This window comes from Dasypus novemcinctus, chromosome 28 (genome assembly GCF_030445035.2).
Source record: "Dasypus novemcinctus isolate mDasNov1 chromosome 28, mDasNov1.1.hap2, whole genome shotgun sequence".
Classification (NCBI taxonomy): domain Eukaryota; kingdom Metazoa; phylum Chordata; class Mammalia; order Cingulata; family Dasypodidae; genus Dasypus; species Dasypus novemcinctus.
This window is the reverse complement of record NC_080700.1, coordinates 22,195,593-22,211,189: the sequence shown is the minus strand read 5'-3', so window position 1 is coordinate 22,211,189 and position 15,597 is coordinate 22,195,593. Positions and strand designations below refer to the sequence as shown.

The 15,597-nt window shown below is 44.8% G+C and overlaps 1 protein-coding gene and 1 pseudogene across 7 annotated transcripts in view; one reads left to right on the top strand and one right to left on the bottom strand.

Annotated features, from left to right (window-relative positions):
- Positions 1 to 15,597, top strand: part of PRKN (parkin RBR E3 ubiquitin protein ligase) — a 1,534,725-nt gene that overhangs the window by 1,453,669 nt on the left and 65,459 nt on the right. The gene's annotated exons all lie outside the window — the stretch shown is intronic.
- LOC139437764 (peptidyl-prolyl cis-trans isomerase A pseudogene) lies at positions 6,768 to 7,426 on the bottom strand (annotated as a pseudogene).

Here is a 15,597-nt window from a genome sequence, read left to right as displayed (position 1 = left end):
GGAGAAGCAGCAATAGGTTGTGTTCGGGGTGTGTGTTTTAGAGGCTCAATGTGAGTGAACTTAGTCATGCCTCATACTCCTTCCTTGGTCTCATATTGCTCTGAAATTCTTTCCTGTCTTTCTTTCTTTCCTTCCTGGGTGACCTCATCCCAAAGCTTTAGCTACTTTTCCTACAGAAAGGACTTCTGTATCAGTTTGGATTTGGTGAATCCCAAAAAGAGAAAGATTACATTTTGTTTTGTTTTAGTAAAAACAGTCCCACAACATTTATTGTGATATGGTAATAATATAAGGGTAATCAAAGACCATTTGAACAATTGTTTTAGAACTCTACTTCCAACAACTGACACCTAAAAAAATATATTGACTTCTCAACAACTTGTCACTTCGTTTCTAGTCGGAAACACTTTGTAGCAGAGTAATATTATCTGTCTCCTTTTAGCATGACCCGGCCCGGTTGTTTTCTTGACGTTGTTTTAGAATGAATCTCTTCTGCATCATCTAATACGAGGTTCAGGTCCTCATCAAAACCATAATACATCCTCTATCTGCATATTCACTTGCTCATAGAGCCACACCTGAATCCGGGACCTATTTTGCAAATATCTGAAGATGAGGTTGATGGGCTATGCCATCACCTTCTGCACTGTTCAACTCTGGCCACAGTAAGCCATGGTGGAAGTTCACAAAGACCGCATGAAACAGCGCAGCACCTCAGAAAGCAACCTCAGGATTACGTTTTTGAACTAATCCATTCCTGTAGGTTTGAGATCCTTTTGACTGGCCCACGTCAGTGAGGCATGACTCAGGTTGAGAGTAGATTCTGAAGGAGAAGGCAGAGACCTCACCAGAGATTGGCGGTTATCGTCCTTCACCATGTGGCAGCAACTTTGGTGAGAAAGCATCTCTGATGGTGCCTTGCTTTGGACATTTCACGGCCTCAGAACTGTAAGCTTTTTTTTTTTTAATCCCCATGCCCTGCGCCTTTTTGCGTGCTGTCTGCTCTCTGTGTCCATTCGCTCTGCGTTCTTTAGTGTCTGTATTTATTTTTATTTATCCCACCCCCCTTGCGGCTTGCTTGCTGTCTGCTCTCTGTGTCCGTTCGCTGCGTGGTCTTCTGTGTTTTTGCTTGTCTCCCCTTTTTCTGCGTCACCTTGCTGAGTCGGCTCTCCGCCACGCTTGTGGGCCGGGTGGCACTCCATGGTCCCCCAGGCCGACAGCTCCCTGCGGCGTGCGGGCAAACCTGCCTTCACAAGGACGCCCCGGGACGCAAAGCCAGGGCCTCCCGCGTGGCAGACGGGAGCCCAACTGATTGAGCCACAGCCGCTTCCCAGAACCGTAAGCTTTTATCCCTAATAAATCCCCCTTATAAAAGCCAACACATTTCTGATACTTTGCATCGGCAGCCCTGTGGCAAACCAACACCATGTCCGACTGCCCGTCTTGCATCCTGCCCTCTCTCCAAAGCCGTCAGCCCCACACTTCCAGCTGCTTCTGCACATTTAGATGGGGGCAGAGTCCAAGAACCTCGTCCCCTGGGCAGCAGGATGGGTCGATGCTTGGCTATGAGTGGGTATGTCCATCACGGTAGATATACGACATTTTAAAAAATCAGTCCAAATGCTCAGCCAGACCAGGCGAAGCCTTGACTTTTTCCACATAGATAGTGAGCAAAGCCCGACATCCCCAGGACTTGCCCAGAAGCAATTTGTCTGTTGTATAGTCAGAGACTATTAAGAACAGACGGGTAGTACATACTTTTTCCTGTGTCCTTGTTGTGTGAGTTCATATAAAGTGTCTTTGTGAGAAAGCAGGCTGGGGTTGAGAGGAAAGGAGGGGTTTCTCTCTCTGAGTGTCAGTCGGGGTTTGAATGTGGCCTCCAAAAGCTGGCTACTCGTCGCTTGAGTGACTTTGGACAAGTTATTTAACAACTCTGGGTCTCAGTCACACATTTATTCAACAAAGGAAAAGAAGCCCACAAATAAGGGAACGATCCAGCATTTTAGAAATGAGACTTTCAGAGTAGAAGCTGATCCCTGTGTTAGAACAAGTTACTAACTCAGAAAAAAGAAAGGTGGATTGTAGTGGGAGCGTCAGCAGTGCCTGGGGTGGTAAGAAAGGAAGGGCAGATTTTGACAAAAATGGGGTGATCAGAGTGGACGTCCTTGGGAAGGTGTGGTTTCAGCAGAGACAGAACGGAGATGAGCAGAGCCACAAGGGGCGGGGAGAGAGGTCAGGGGACGGGGCAGGAAGGGCATCAAGGGACTGGACGAAAGCTCTTGGCATATCCTAGTACCGCAAGGAGACCAGTGGCTGATGTAGACCAGGAAGGAAGGCTGGTCAGGGACCCTGGTTGAGCCTTTTGGCATGACTCTGAGTGACACGGGAAACCACAGGAGCAAAAGTGTTGTGATCAGACTTGCTGTTTGAAAAGCACCGTGTTGGCTGCATGTTGGGAATAGACTACAGGCAAGGACAGACTCAGGAGCCCATCGCAGAGATGGCTGGGACCAGAGAGGAAGCAGCAACTCCTAAAGGACCAGATGAGGGGGTGAGAGAAGAAAAGTAAATCCTCCCCAAGGTTTTGCGTTTCCTCTTTTGTAACCAGAGAGAATATTAGTGCCTACTGCAAAGGGTTGTTTGAAGAGGACACAAGTTCATTAATGCCAAGACTCTAGTATAGTGCTTGCTACATAGTAGAGGGTCAGTAAATGTTAACTAAGTTGAGGATGATGATGGTATTAGTCAGCCAAAGCAGTGCTGATGCAAAGTAACAGAACTCTGTTGGGTTTTATGAAGGGTATTTATTTGGGGTAGAAGCTTCTGGTCACCTGGCCCTAAAGGGTCCAACTCTAGGTACCGTAAGAGGTACTTTCTTACCCAAAGTCATTTGCCAAGTGTTGACACACGTCTGTGAGGGTTCAGCCTTCCTCCTCCTTTTAAGGCTCCATGGTCCCAACTTCTTCTGAGCTCAGCTGTGGACTGGCATTAGGCTCATCTCTCTCCCCAGGGCTCGTTTCTTTCTGGGTTCAGCTGCTCTGCTTCCTCCACAAGGTCAGCTGTAGACTATCAGGCTCATCTCTCTTCCCATTGTCTCTGCCATGTCTAATGAGCCATCTCTCTTCCTCTGTGTTCTTCTTCTCTGTGTATTTACTTCCCTTCTTTGATTGCACTTCCATTTATTTAGCCCTCAAAGGGGAGGGTTGGGGTTGAGGCGGGGTATCAAACTGAGTCACCCTGATGACATAGTCAAATAAAAGCCCTAACCTTGATTTAATAAAGTAAAAGTGAAACCTCTGAATCTAATGCAATCTAATATGTCCAGAGGAACAGACCAGTTTACAAACACAAATCCAGTATCTATTTTTGGAACTTATAAGCAATATCCAACTGCCACAGTGAGCATGTCATTCAAACATGGATTTGAGCTGAAGCTATCACTTATCAACGGCATGATCTCGAAAAGCTTTGTAATCTCAGTTTCCCACATCTATAAAATGAGGCTTTTTTTAAATGAGAAGACGTAGCTACATGAATGGGTTACTGTGAGAAATCAGTGAGACTCGACCTGTACTCAGTAAGTCTGAATCAGTTGTCATTATATTAGTAAGAGCTATCTTGAGGCGTTCCGTGGTTGAGTCAGCCGTGCGCGCTCATTCCAGGTTTCTCCTTGAGCCGTCCCTGTCCTGCAGTTTGACCACAGAGGTTATCAGCTTCCAGGCGTGTGTATGATGCCCTCATGTGCAAGCTGCACTGCGCCTGACACTTTGTGAGAAGCAGGTGGACGTGGCGGCCATCCCAGCCTCCATCATTTTCTAGAACGTCAGGCTGGGTGACATTTTTCCTCAGAGCAGCTGTCAATTATGTTTTTGGTAGAAGCAAGTAAATTCCTCACATACCCAACTCCTTTCCAAAATGTGTTTCATTTCCTGCGAATGATAAGAGAGTTAGTATTTAAAACTGAAACCCATTCATTTACAGCCCATGTATAATATAGTCTCTGGCAACTAAAGAATCTCCCTTGCAGTTCAGCTGCTGTCCCACTCTACAGAACACTTTCTCTGCTGGATCAGAGTAATTTGCCTTCCATGCCTTTTGAGCCTTGAGCCTCATCAACAGAGACCCTCAGGTTCTATGGTCATGGCAGATGGAGTTCAGTGCCATGTCAGTTGGCCCTACTTTGGAGTTTGTGTTCCTGAGTGTGATGGAGTTGAACTCAGATGTGATCTTTGTCCACAAGTCTCTCCTGTTACTTTTACCAGGTCTGTAGTTGGCACTGGGGTTTAGTGTATACCCAGGGGGCCTGACTCTCTGGACTGACCATGTGACAGCCAGGCCCTGAGCCTCAACAGACTTGCAACTCCTACACTCTGGTTTATTGGACTTACCCCACTCAGCTAACATGGAGGTGAAGAAGGTCAACCACCACACCAGGGAGCCAAGAGTGCCTACAACTGCAAGCAGGAGAATTGCATCCAGCATCCATGTGGAATCTAAGGCCCCTCTTGATATAGATGTGGAGTGGACACAACCATTCCAAGGTCCACAGGATGGAGGAATAGAGTATGGATCAGAGTGAACTTACTGATATTCTATTCGTAAACTATTGTGATTAGTAATCGAAGAAAATATGGCATTGGTATGGAGAAAGTGGCCAAGGTGGCTGCTGCGGGTAGGGAGTGGGAGGAAAAGATGTGATGTGGGGACGTTTTCAGGGGTTGGAGTTGTCCTGGGTGGTGCTGCAGGGACAGTTACCAGACATTGTATGTCCTCCCATGGCCCATTGGGTGGACTGTGGGATAGTGTGGGCTATGGTGTGGACCATTGGCCACTAGGTACAGCGGTGCTCAGAGATGTATTCACCAAGTGCAATGAATGTCTCATGATGATGGAGGAGATTGTTGTTATGGGGGGAGGAGTGGGGTGAGGGGAGTGGGGGGTATATAGGGACCTCATATTCTTTTAACGTAACATTAAAAACACAAAGACAAAAAAAATAATGATAAAAGATTACCTTACTCCACACACACACGCAATCTCCTTCACACAATGTGAAGTCGTTATGAAGTCTTGAGTAGAACACAATGTAACAGAAGGCTAAAACCCAAATTACTTGACTTTTTCTTCTTGTTTTTAATCGAAGTCTCAGCTGAGAAAAGGCCAGAAGTTAATAAATAATGATACAGCCAGTCTTCTAAATAATATTTTAACACTCAGTTATTTGCTTCATGTTGTTATGGTGGAGCAGAAGCTGTGAATGGTCGCCAAGGGGTGTCTCAGGCAGTAAATCCACTGGCTTGGGCCTCGGGTCATTTTAAACAGAATCTGGGAACCTTAGAACTGAGCTGGGAGCATCAGAGAGGAATGAAACTAGACACTTCCTTCAACAAACAGAACAACCAAGTCAGGTCAGGCAGCCCCAGCCTCCACGCAAGGTAATGCAGCTTTGACATTTGGGGAGACAATGACAGGAAAGAACCCCTTTTGCTAATTCTACATGAGATCCAGAAGTTAGTCTTGGGTCTCCACCAATTTTTCCTGCATTTAGAAGTAAAGCAACCATTTGGGCTCTGGAGAGCCATTTGAAACAAGGAAAGAGTGACTTGGGAGTTAAAAGTACAGTAGCCTGACATCACTTCTCCTCACCCTTGTCCTAGGAAAAATTTTGTAAAAGAGTTCAACTTCCTGTTGTTCATGCCCAGCATCTTTGCTTATTCTGTTCCCTTTCTTCCATCTCTTTCTTCCTTTATTGAGTCTTTGTCCTTTTTTTTCTACCCCATCTCATCAGTGTCCTTGTAATTCAGCAAGTAAGAGGGAAAGGAAAAGTAAGGGGCTGGAGGCCACAGATGCCTTCTTTCTGGGAAGGTTTCCTTTCTCATGAAAAAAAATTGCACTTTTGAATTACCATCCTCAGAGCTGGGGGGATTGAGCATCTCCTTTGCTTGCCGTTATCCTTTGGCCCCAGGAATCACCTCCTGGCTCCCTCCTGAGACTTACGAATGTGGAATGCAGTGGACAGGCAGCCCTGCTTCTGCATGCCTGGCCAGGCTGCAGGGGGCTCCTGGGGACCCAGCCCAGCTGTGGTTTTCCTTTTTGCAGCCCTGGACCCCCTTTATGGGTGCTGCCTTGAAGACAGTCGTCTGTGGTGCCAGCTGGATTCCAAGAGCAGCTGCAGTTCAGCACCGCGTCGTCCAAGCGTCTCCCAGTCCAACCTGCCAGCCCACGCACAGCTCGTTCACTCCCCTGCCCCACCCCCGAGCCCACCTCGATCTTGCCTTTCTCTTCCAACTATCACTGAAATATTCCCATCTCGGGTCCCACTCCCCAAACTGGCCAAATCCCGGAACCTTTCAAGTAGAAGCTGCTCACCATGATTTCCTCAGTGAACCTGTGTCGATATCCTAATGAAGTGGCAAAAGCCTTCGTTCCCTTTTCTGTTGAATGTATACACAATTAAACAGAAATTGTGTGTATATGTCACTTTTTAAAGTAGTGTTAGCACCCTACACTTTTGTGCACCATTTGTTAGTTTTTATATAGATTGGGGGAGGGGGGAGGTTTAAGGTTTTTATTTCATAATCATGACTTTTAACTCTGCAGTCCAGCTGGAAGGGGGAGGATGATGGGGAACCCAAAGAACTGCTGCAGATCCCAGAAAACTGCAGCAAGAGCACAAAGGCGATAGGATACTGAGAGCAGACCTGGGGTGGCGGGGTGCTCTCCACGGCTGCAGAAGGAATGGTCTGGGGGTTAAGACAAAAGACAAATCAGATGTATTGGAGTTGCCCACCACTGGCAAGAGCCATCTTGATGGTCTCACCATTCCTGGGCCCGAAACGCTCCACGGCTTCCACAATATTCGTGCCCGCTCTCACCTGGCCAAAGACCATGAGCTCGCCCTTCAGCCGCTCAGTCCTGGCAGTGCAGAAGAAAACCCAGCAACCACTTGTGTGGGGTCCAGCATTGGCCATGGACAAGATCCAGGACCCGTGTGCTTCAGGATGAGGTTCTCATCGGCAGACTTCTCCCCACAGATGGATTTGCCCCCAGCACCACTATGGCATGTAAAGTCACCGCCCTGGCACATAAACCCAGGAATAATTCTGGGAAAGCAGGAACCCTTCTAACCAAATCCTTTCTCCCCAGTGCTCAAGGCATGAAAATTTTCTGCTGTCTTTGGAACTTTGTCTGCACACAGCTCAAAGGGCTCGCCGTCATCGGCAATGTCGAAGAACACTGTTGGGGTGACCGTGGCTGCTCTCAGGGAACTGCAGTGGCAGATGGCGGCAGCTGCAAGACCTATATATGCATTTTGAATGGTCTTTCTACTAATGGAAGTTGGCTCAGGCCAGAGAAGAGGGAATGGGGGGATGAGGGCAGAGCCACAGCAATCGGATGGAGAATACATATGGATGTAGGAGGCCATCAGCCAGAGACTCAGCAGGTTGAAGCAAATAAAACTAGAAAGAGCAGCCTGGCTCCTCTTAGAGTCCTCCTCTCCCTCAGACTTTTTCAGTCCCTGGACTCTGGGTGTTCCTTAGGTGTCTGTAGAAGGTAGTGCAGTTTTGAAAGGAGCCTAGCTCACTGCTAGAATAAAGCTTATGACCTGAGATGCAGTAGACAGGAAGGCAAGCAAGGGCAGTACAATTGTCCTGTACAGTTCACAGAGGCTGGTCCATCAGCAATGCTGAGGAAGCATTTGAGGGAGGGATGGGTGGGTGGGTAGGTGGGTGGATGGATGGATGAATGGATAGGTGGGTGGATGGATGGATGGGTGGGTGGGTGGATGGGTGGGTGGATGGATGGATGGATGGGTGGGTGGTGGATGGGTGGGTGGATGGGTGGATGGGTGGGTGGATGGATGGATGGATGGATGGGTGGATGGGTGGATGGGTGGGGTGGATGGATGGATGGATGGGTGGGTAGATGGGTGGATGGATGGGTGGAAGGATGGATAAAAAGATGGAAGGATCAATGAATGAAAGCATTCCTTGGCCATGAAGTCATGCCACATTAAACTTCCACACTCAGCCACCCTATTTCTCTCTTCAGTCTAGCCAGTCACCATGGTACCCAGATTCTCCAAAACAGAGTGTCTCTGGGGCCTCATCAGCAAAGCAGAGGTGATAAATCTTGCCTCACAATGAAACGAGAGCTTGCAAGTGTCCTGGAAAAACTGCAGTGATTCATATTGTTTACAGTATTAATGTATTGATCTGTAAAATAAAATCAGTTAAGGAGAGGCAATCTGCATCCACCGCCTTTGGTGAATGCGAGGAAGATGGTTCCGGCAGGTACAGACCCCTCACCTCTGACACCAGCACTTGGGAATGTGACCAAATAATCACGTGGCCCTTCCAGTTATTCTTACGTATGAGTGGTAAGGTGTTTGCTTGGGTCTGTTTGGAGGAACCACAAAGCATTCTGGAGATGAAACCTCCTGTTATTTCCTCAATTGGCTGTGCTTGAGGCTCCTGAAATCCAGACCCTTTGCATTCGAATGTCATGAGACTGGGTGCTGTATTTCAAATGGCACTTTTTGCCCAGCACCTCACACTTGGCCACTAAATCCTCATCTCTCTTTCCACCTGCCCTCCTGTACCTAGGTTGGTCCTCTCCCCCAGCTCCTAACAAACCGTGTGACCTGTGATGGAGCCAGAGGGCAGCATGTCCCCTGCTCTTCCCATCTCATGGCAGAGCTAATGGCCAGCTCGGACGCAAGGCTTCTGGGAGCATCAGCCCAGCAACAGAGCTGGGCAGCAGGAAGCCGGCTGTGCAGCAAGAAGGCTCCAGCTGGCAGCCCACAGCTTGCCTGGGAGACCCCAGTCTTCCTGAAATGCCAGCACTGCTGCTCCTAGCTTGGGGTTTGTGAAGTGCCACTTCCCCCACCCACCCGAGCCAGGAAGGGCTGCAAAGGAACTGAGTCCAGTAGATAAGAGCGGGGTTTAACAGAACTCCATCATGCAGACAAGAGGATGATGCAACGGGCCATCAGCCCTGTTGCAAGGGCCAGTGGCAGCCATGGAACCTGTGCTACTTACACTGACATACAGGGGAGCAGGCTGCACTTATATGAGACACACAGAATTCAGTTGCCTGCCAGCATCTCTGCCCCGGATCTCTTGCCACTACCTATACCGGATGCCTGGTCTACCTCTCCAAGGGCAGCCGGGAGACCCAGAGCCCAAGCTGGTGACCCCAGGAGGGCTCACCACGTACCCATGACCTACACCCGTGATCTTGGCCATCCTAAAAGGTGCCTGGCTTAGCGCTTCTACTCACGGAACACGTAAGACAGAATTTCATCTTCCCGTCCCAAATATTCCCTGAAATAGTTTTCAATTCTGCTTCTCAGCTGAAAAGCAAGACAGGGTAAACTTTATGAGAATGGATCTGCTACTCAGATTTATATAGATACATCGCAGTCCTATTGATCCGAGAGAACTGCAAGAACCTTGGTAATGAAAAAAAAAGGCAAACGACTGTCAAGAATGCTTGTTTCTTTAAGCTGCTACTGAGGGTTGCAGTTATAAGATGGAATTGGACTCTGAAAGGAAAGCAGGTCTGCAGCACTTGATTTCAAATCGGGTTTTAAATTCTTGTCCCGTGTATTGTTGTTTATTGGGAAATATCACACCAAGGTTGGGGCTCGCTTTCATTTTTATAGTGACAGCCTTATGCAATTCCATTGAACCTTTCAGCAATCTGAGAACATTCAGCTAGCACACAACGTGCCCTTGAGCTGACAAGTGCTTTCAATTCAGAATTCTCTACTCTATTCCCTTGGAAAGGGACCACCCAGGAAACCGAGTTCTTTCCCACTACATTTTTGTGTGCCATTTGGTAATTTAATACTTGATGATCCCACTCTGGGAGCCATATGGCCATTATAAACTGGCACGTTAGAGAAAACATAGTGGTCTAATCATCTAAGAGATTTTCCATCAGAAATGCTTATAGTATTATTAAAGAATATTCCCAACCATACAAATGTGGTGTTTGAAAAAAATGACTTCCTCAATTCAGTAACTGCCAATTTGCTGTGTATTTGTAAATTCTTGTTTAGGATAATATGCAAATGGAAAGTCAACCTCCTGTTGGGTAAGATTTCTTTAGCCATTTCCTAATATTTTATTTTAATAAAGCAATGGGAAGAGGCACTGTGAAGTAGCCCCTCTGGGTTCTCTTTTAAGATCCATGAATGATTTCATGTGAGTATGAGGAAATCCTGTTATTTTTTTTAAGGGGTCCCAGGGATTGAACCTGGGACCTCGTATATGAGAAGCAGGTCTCATACCACTGAGCTGCACCTGCTCCCACCTCCAAATATTTTTGCTAACAGCTGTCACACAACTCTATTTTTTTTCTTCAGGTTCTTCCTGCATTCGGTATGCATCCATCTGCAACATCACTGGCCATCCGAGGCCATCAGCAGTGTTACAGCACAGCCTACAGACCCATCCAAAACACTTCTGTTAAATGAAAATGAAAGATTTATTTTATTATTACAAAAGAAGCACATGCTCATTACAGAAATATCAGAAAATTGTAGACAAATAAGAAGGATCATAATAGAAAGCAACCATAATTCCACATAGCTTGATGGGGGATTTTTTTGACTCATTGCTGTAAAGCTTTCTGGAAACTGTTTACACAGGCGTAGATGTAGATGCAGATATATTTAACAAAAATTAGTTTGTGCCAATGTGATGCTTTATTGCCAGATTTCCCCTCTTAATAATATGTGGCATCTCTGCAGTCCTCTAAAGCCATTTTAATGGTGACACAGCATTGCATTTAGGAGGCCATGCCATCATTTATTTACATTTGTAGGTAATTTCTAAAGTTATCTTCTACAATGGTGATAAATTTCCTTACGGCTTCATTTTTGCTGTATTCCAGATTTTTCTCTGCAGAAGCTTCCTACAAGAGCACATTAGAGGGTCAGAGTATGTGCATATTATTAAGGCTTTGGATACAAAACATTTCCTCAGTTCTGTGAAGCACATTTTTATATACTTGAACATTTCTGAAATTGGGGTAATGTTTTAAATCCATGTCTGTGTTCACTATAGTAGTGTGGGGTTTTTTTCCTTATTTTGTTAAGCGACTATTAAACTGATGGTGTTTTTTCACAATGAATGTCACGTTAGAATTAAAGCATCCCCATATTGTTAAATCGCCTCCCAGAAAACAATTGTACAGCACAGTCTCCCCACCAGCAGAAGGTGTGGGCTTGCCCAGCATCTGCCAAATGACATGCAGTGTTATTTCTTGTTTTTCTTGTCAGTGTATTTCTATGTTTATGGTTCACTATAATTACAATTGGCATTTTCCTCAGAAAGTATAGTAATTTTGGTAGGATTTTTTTTGTTTTCCAAGTTGATTGTAACTCTCAGTCTAAATGTGAAACCATATTTTTTTAAAATACAAAGAAATTTTAATGACAAGCATAGCACACTCAATATTGTACTGGCTTTGATGTGAACATCATTTGGTGAACTGGAGTTTTAGAGGATGAGAAAAAGAATGCATTTCTCTAAAGTTCCATTTCAGTAAAAATAACCATTGGTCCTAAACTGCTAGTTGTCCTCCTTCCAATACTGACATTAGCATGACGTTACAAAGTCAGTTAGAAGATTTGTCCTCACCTCGTAATACCGGTGCCAATCCATTCTTCAGTGCTGTATGATTTTTCTAAGTTTTTCAAGTGATGGTGGGATTGTGTAGACATTGTAATTCATCATCTGAAAAATGATTGTAGATTTGCAAATTCCAGACTCTGGTAATATCATTAAGCATGACTCAGGATGGAGCACAGATGGAAAGAAACAAGTTGTATGTACATTTGAACTGTTTGCTGATCTCTGAACACAAGGAGAGAGGAATCCACTGTGCCTGAGTGGAATGGAAATTACTGGGGAGAAAGGGAGTTTAGAAATTGCTTAATGAATGTCACATTATTGCAGTCAGCCTAAAACACATTCTTTTTGGGCTAAACACGGTCTAAGAAGCCACTTTGTCATGATATATAAGGCATTGCTCCCAATATCGTTACTGGTATTAATAGAGCATTACTTCAGACATAATTCAAAGGAACTCAGGCAGAAGTTCCTATCAAGTCACCATGATGTATGCACTTAAAAGATTTGTGTACCCTACCCTGATATGTCACTCCAAAAGAACTTGGAAGCAACCCAGTTTATGTTTGAAAGGGTATGAGAGAAATAGCTAAACTGTATCAGTATCCCTCCAGAGAGCTTTAAACTAAAACTTTAATTAAAAAAAAAAATGAAAAAACTAGATACAAGGTGGGAAGATTCCATTATAAATGCAGGAATTATGTCAAATCAGGTGACAAGTAGATGTAGGGGGAAAAAATACCTGGAGGTCATGAGGGTAATTTATTATCTTCTCTAGTTAGTGAATTTATTCCCAATGCAGAATCTGTACCAGATATGCTTTTTATTTTAGAGTCTTGAGACTAACTCTTAGCAAAGTCAGGCATATTTTTCAAACCTCACTGAAGCCAAAATCCACTATTTCAGCTGCCACATTGAAAGCAGCAGGTATGGACTTTCTCCTTATACCACATGGCTACTTCTCCAATGGCCCACCAAAGTATGAAATTTGGAAACTGACAGTTGTCTGGAGTTGACTTCTCACAGTGCCTTGGTTTCCATTCATCTTTGGAAATCCACCAGATGATGGTGTACCCAATTCTAAAAACCTGACAGCCACTGCAGCTGACGCAAATTAGCAGCGGTCTTGAAAAAGTAGTGTAGATGGCTACAAGCAACAATTAATGACTTTGTTTCCCCCAAGTCCTATGGTAAATCTTGTCATGGTGTGACAAAGCCTGTTTGTCACTATGGAATTTGTTCCTCTGTCATAGAGGCCTGTGAGCTATATAGGGGCATAAATCAGTACTTAGGTTAAGGAAACATGGAGCTGGAGGAGATGGTAGGAAGCAATTTTATCAAGTCAATCTTCCTGCCTTCAATGAAAATAAAAAATAAGAAGCCTGTGCTAGACCATGCCAGTCAAAGGATAATTAATCCTGGTTTTTTTTAAAAGACTCCAAAGGGCATTATGCTTTTCTGCTGGAAATCCATGCCAGTATTTACAGACTTGCTCTCTTAATAAGTTTTCCAGAAGTATGTTGCTGCTGAGTTGAAAGAGGGTGTCAGGTTCTCTATAGCAATAAAGGGGAAGGCGTGGCTGTCTGCTGGATTTCAGTGACTTATTTGTAATAAGCATTTCCATCCTTAGATGCAGAGCCTTTCCAGAAAAGAATATTTCTCTTCAACTCGTGTCACTGTGCAGTGAGTGATATACACTGTGATACATTTTCCTACAGAAAAGTCTTTCTGAACATATAAATATACCGTTACTAGCGGGGAAGTCCTGATACATTTTTAGTGAATCTTAATTCAGTTGGACCTGTTGATGCCATTGGTATCACTGGCACAGGAAAGTATTTCAAGCTATCACTAGGTTCACAGTATTTGCTCAATTTTTAGGACTGTCTGGTCTCATTTAGTTTAATCTTATTTATGCTTCAAGACCCAAAGTGTCACCAGGGCTGTGAAATTTGGTTAAACTGCCCTAAGAGAGCAGACCACTCCCTGCCCTGGTGCTGCTTCAAACTCTGGCAGGGCACTTTGCTCGTTGTCTGAGTGTCTGTTTCCTTTATTCCCTCCTTTAAAATAAAACCCATATCGGAGAGCAGGTGTAGCTCAGTGGTTGAGCATTGTACGTACGAGGACCTGGGATCAATCCTCCATACATCCTAAATTAAAAAATAAACCTGTATTAAGCACTTATGCCACGCCAAGTATCTATAGTGGCACCAGGAACACAGGGCTGAAACTGCTAAATTCCTGGATGAGAAAATGCACATGGCAGGGTGATGGGAATTAGGATCCAGTAAGTACAGGGCTGTTGGAGCCTGTGGAAGAGGGAAGCTTGCCCAAAGGATTTCTGGATTAGGAATCAAAGTATCACTCTTAGGAGTTTGCTGGGCAAAGAAGGACCAGGGGGAAAGGATAGCTCCCGAGGATGTGGCTCTCTCCCTAAGTGAGCCTTGCAGAGACTGGAAGACGGCCTCCCTACCCTGGGCTCCGGGCCCTGTTACAGCACTGCCCAGCACATAGACACCTCACCCTAAAGGCTTGTGGGGTGAAGGAATGATTTGATTCAAAATAGCAACTCACCCAATCAGCATTTTGCCATTCCTCCAAAAGATAGTAATAAAGGTTCGTTTCTGAGCTATTAGCCTTTTGAAAAGTTGGTTCTACATTTCAGGAACAGAGAGTCTGCAACTGCAAGCAAGAAAGTCCCACCCATCTGCCCCATGGGATCGAAGCCCCCTCTCAATTAGAGGTGGGGTGGGCATCACCATCCCAGAATCCTCAGGACTGGGGAATGGACGATGGACTAGAGTAGACAAGTCTACAACAAGTCCCTGGAGACTTGTTGGGATCCTAGCAATGGAAAAAGTTTTATGATGGAGGCAGTGGCCACTGGACGTTCTGAGGGGAGGAAGAGGGAAAAATAGGTGTAGTTTGGGAGCATTTTTAGGATTCCGGAACTATCCTGAATGACATTGCAATGACAGATATAGGCCATTGTATATGATGTAATAACTTGCAAAAATGTGTGGGAAAGAGTGTAAACTACAATGTAAACTATAATCAGCACTTGGTGGCAGTGCTCCAAGATGTATTCATCAATTGTGGAAAATATACGACACTGATGAAGGATGTTGCTGATGTGGGAAAGTGTGGAGGGCTAGGGAGCAGGGCATATGGGAATCCCTGTTTTTGTGTGTGTAACATTCATGTAATCTAAGTTCCCTTTAAAAATATATATATTTTTAAAAAAGAATTGCAATTAGAAATAGCAAAAAAATAGCTAAAATGTAGTAGTGTAAATGCGAGACATAACTTAAGCTTTAATATTATACTTAAGTAAAACTTCTAGAAACTATACCAATAATTCCATGACTATATGCCTATTTGCATATGCATGATGCATATTGTTAAACATGAGTATTTCAGACCATGGATTTAAAACTAGAACCTGGTATCTTTGAGATTAAACTATGTTTTGTCAAAAGAAAAAAACGTTGGTTCTGGTCACAGAAATAGGATTTCAACGTTAGGTGTTAGATCACTACAATTAGTCCTAAAAGTATTCACTAGATACCTATTTGTGGTCAGCGTGATTCAAATCATTGGGCAGTGGTTTTGTTTTGCTTTTTAAAGAGAATAATGGTATATCCCAACATTAGTAAGAATGTCAGAAGAAAAAGGGAACTCTTCCACCATCAAGTTATAAAGCCAGACACCCCGTAAGGGCCTTTGAGCCCTAACATTCTGAGCAATTAAACCAAGCAGGAGGGAAGGGCCCCGCTAAATGAACAGCTGACCGTGTCTATTTTGTGGCTATTTGGCTTCATGGTTGCGTCTTGTGACATGCCTCCGGAAAGAGGCAATGTATGTGAAATTCCATTTCACTCACTCTTAATCCGCCTGTTATCAACTGGGGGTCCTGGCCCTTTGGCTGCCACTTAATTGGCTTGCCTTCCCTTTC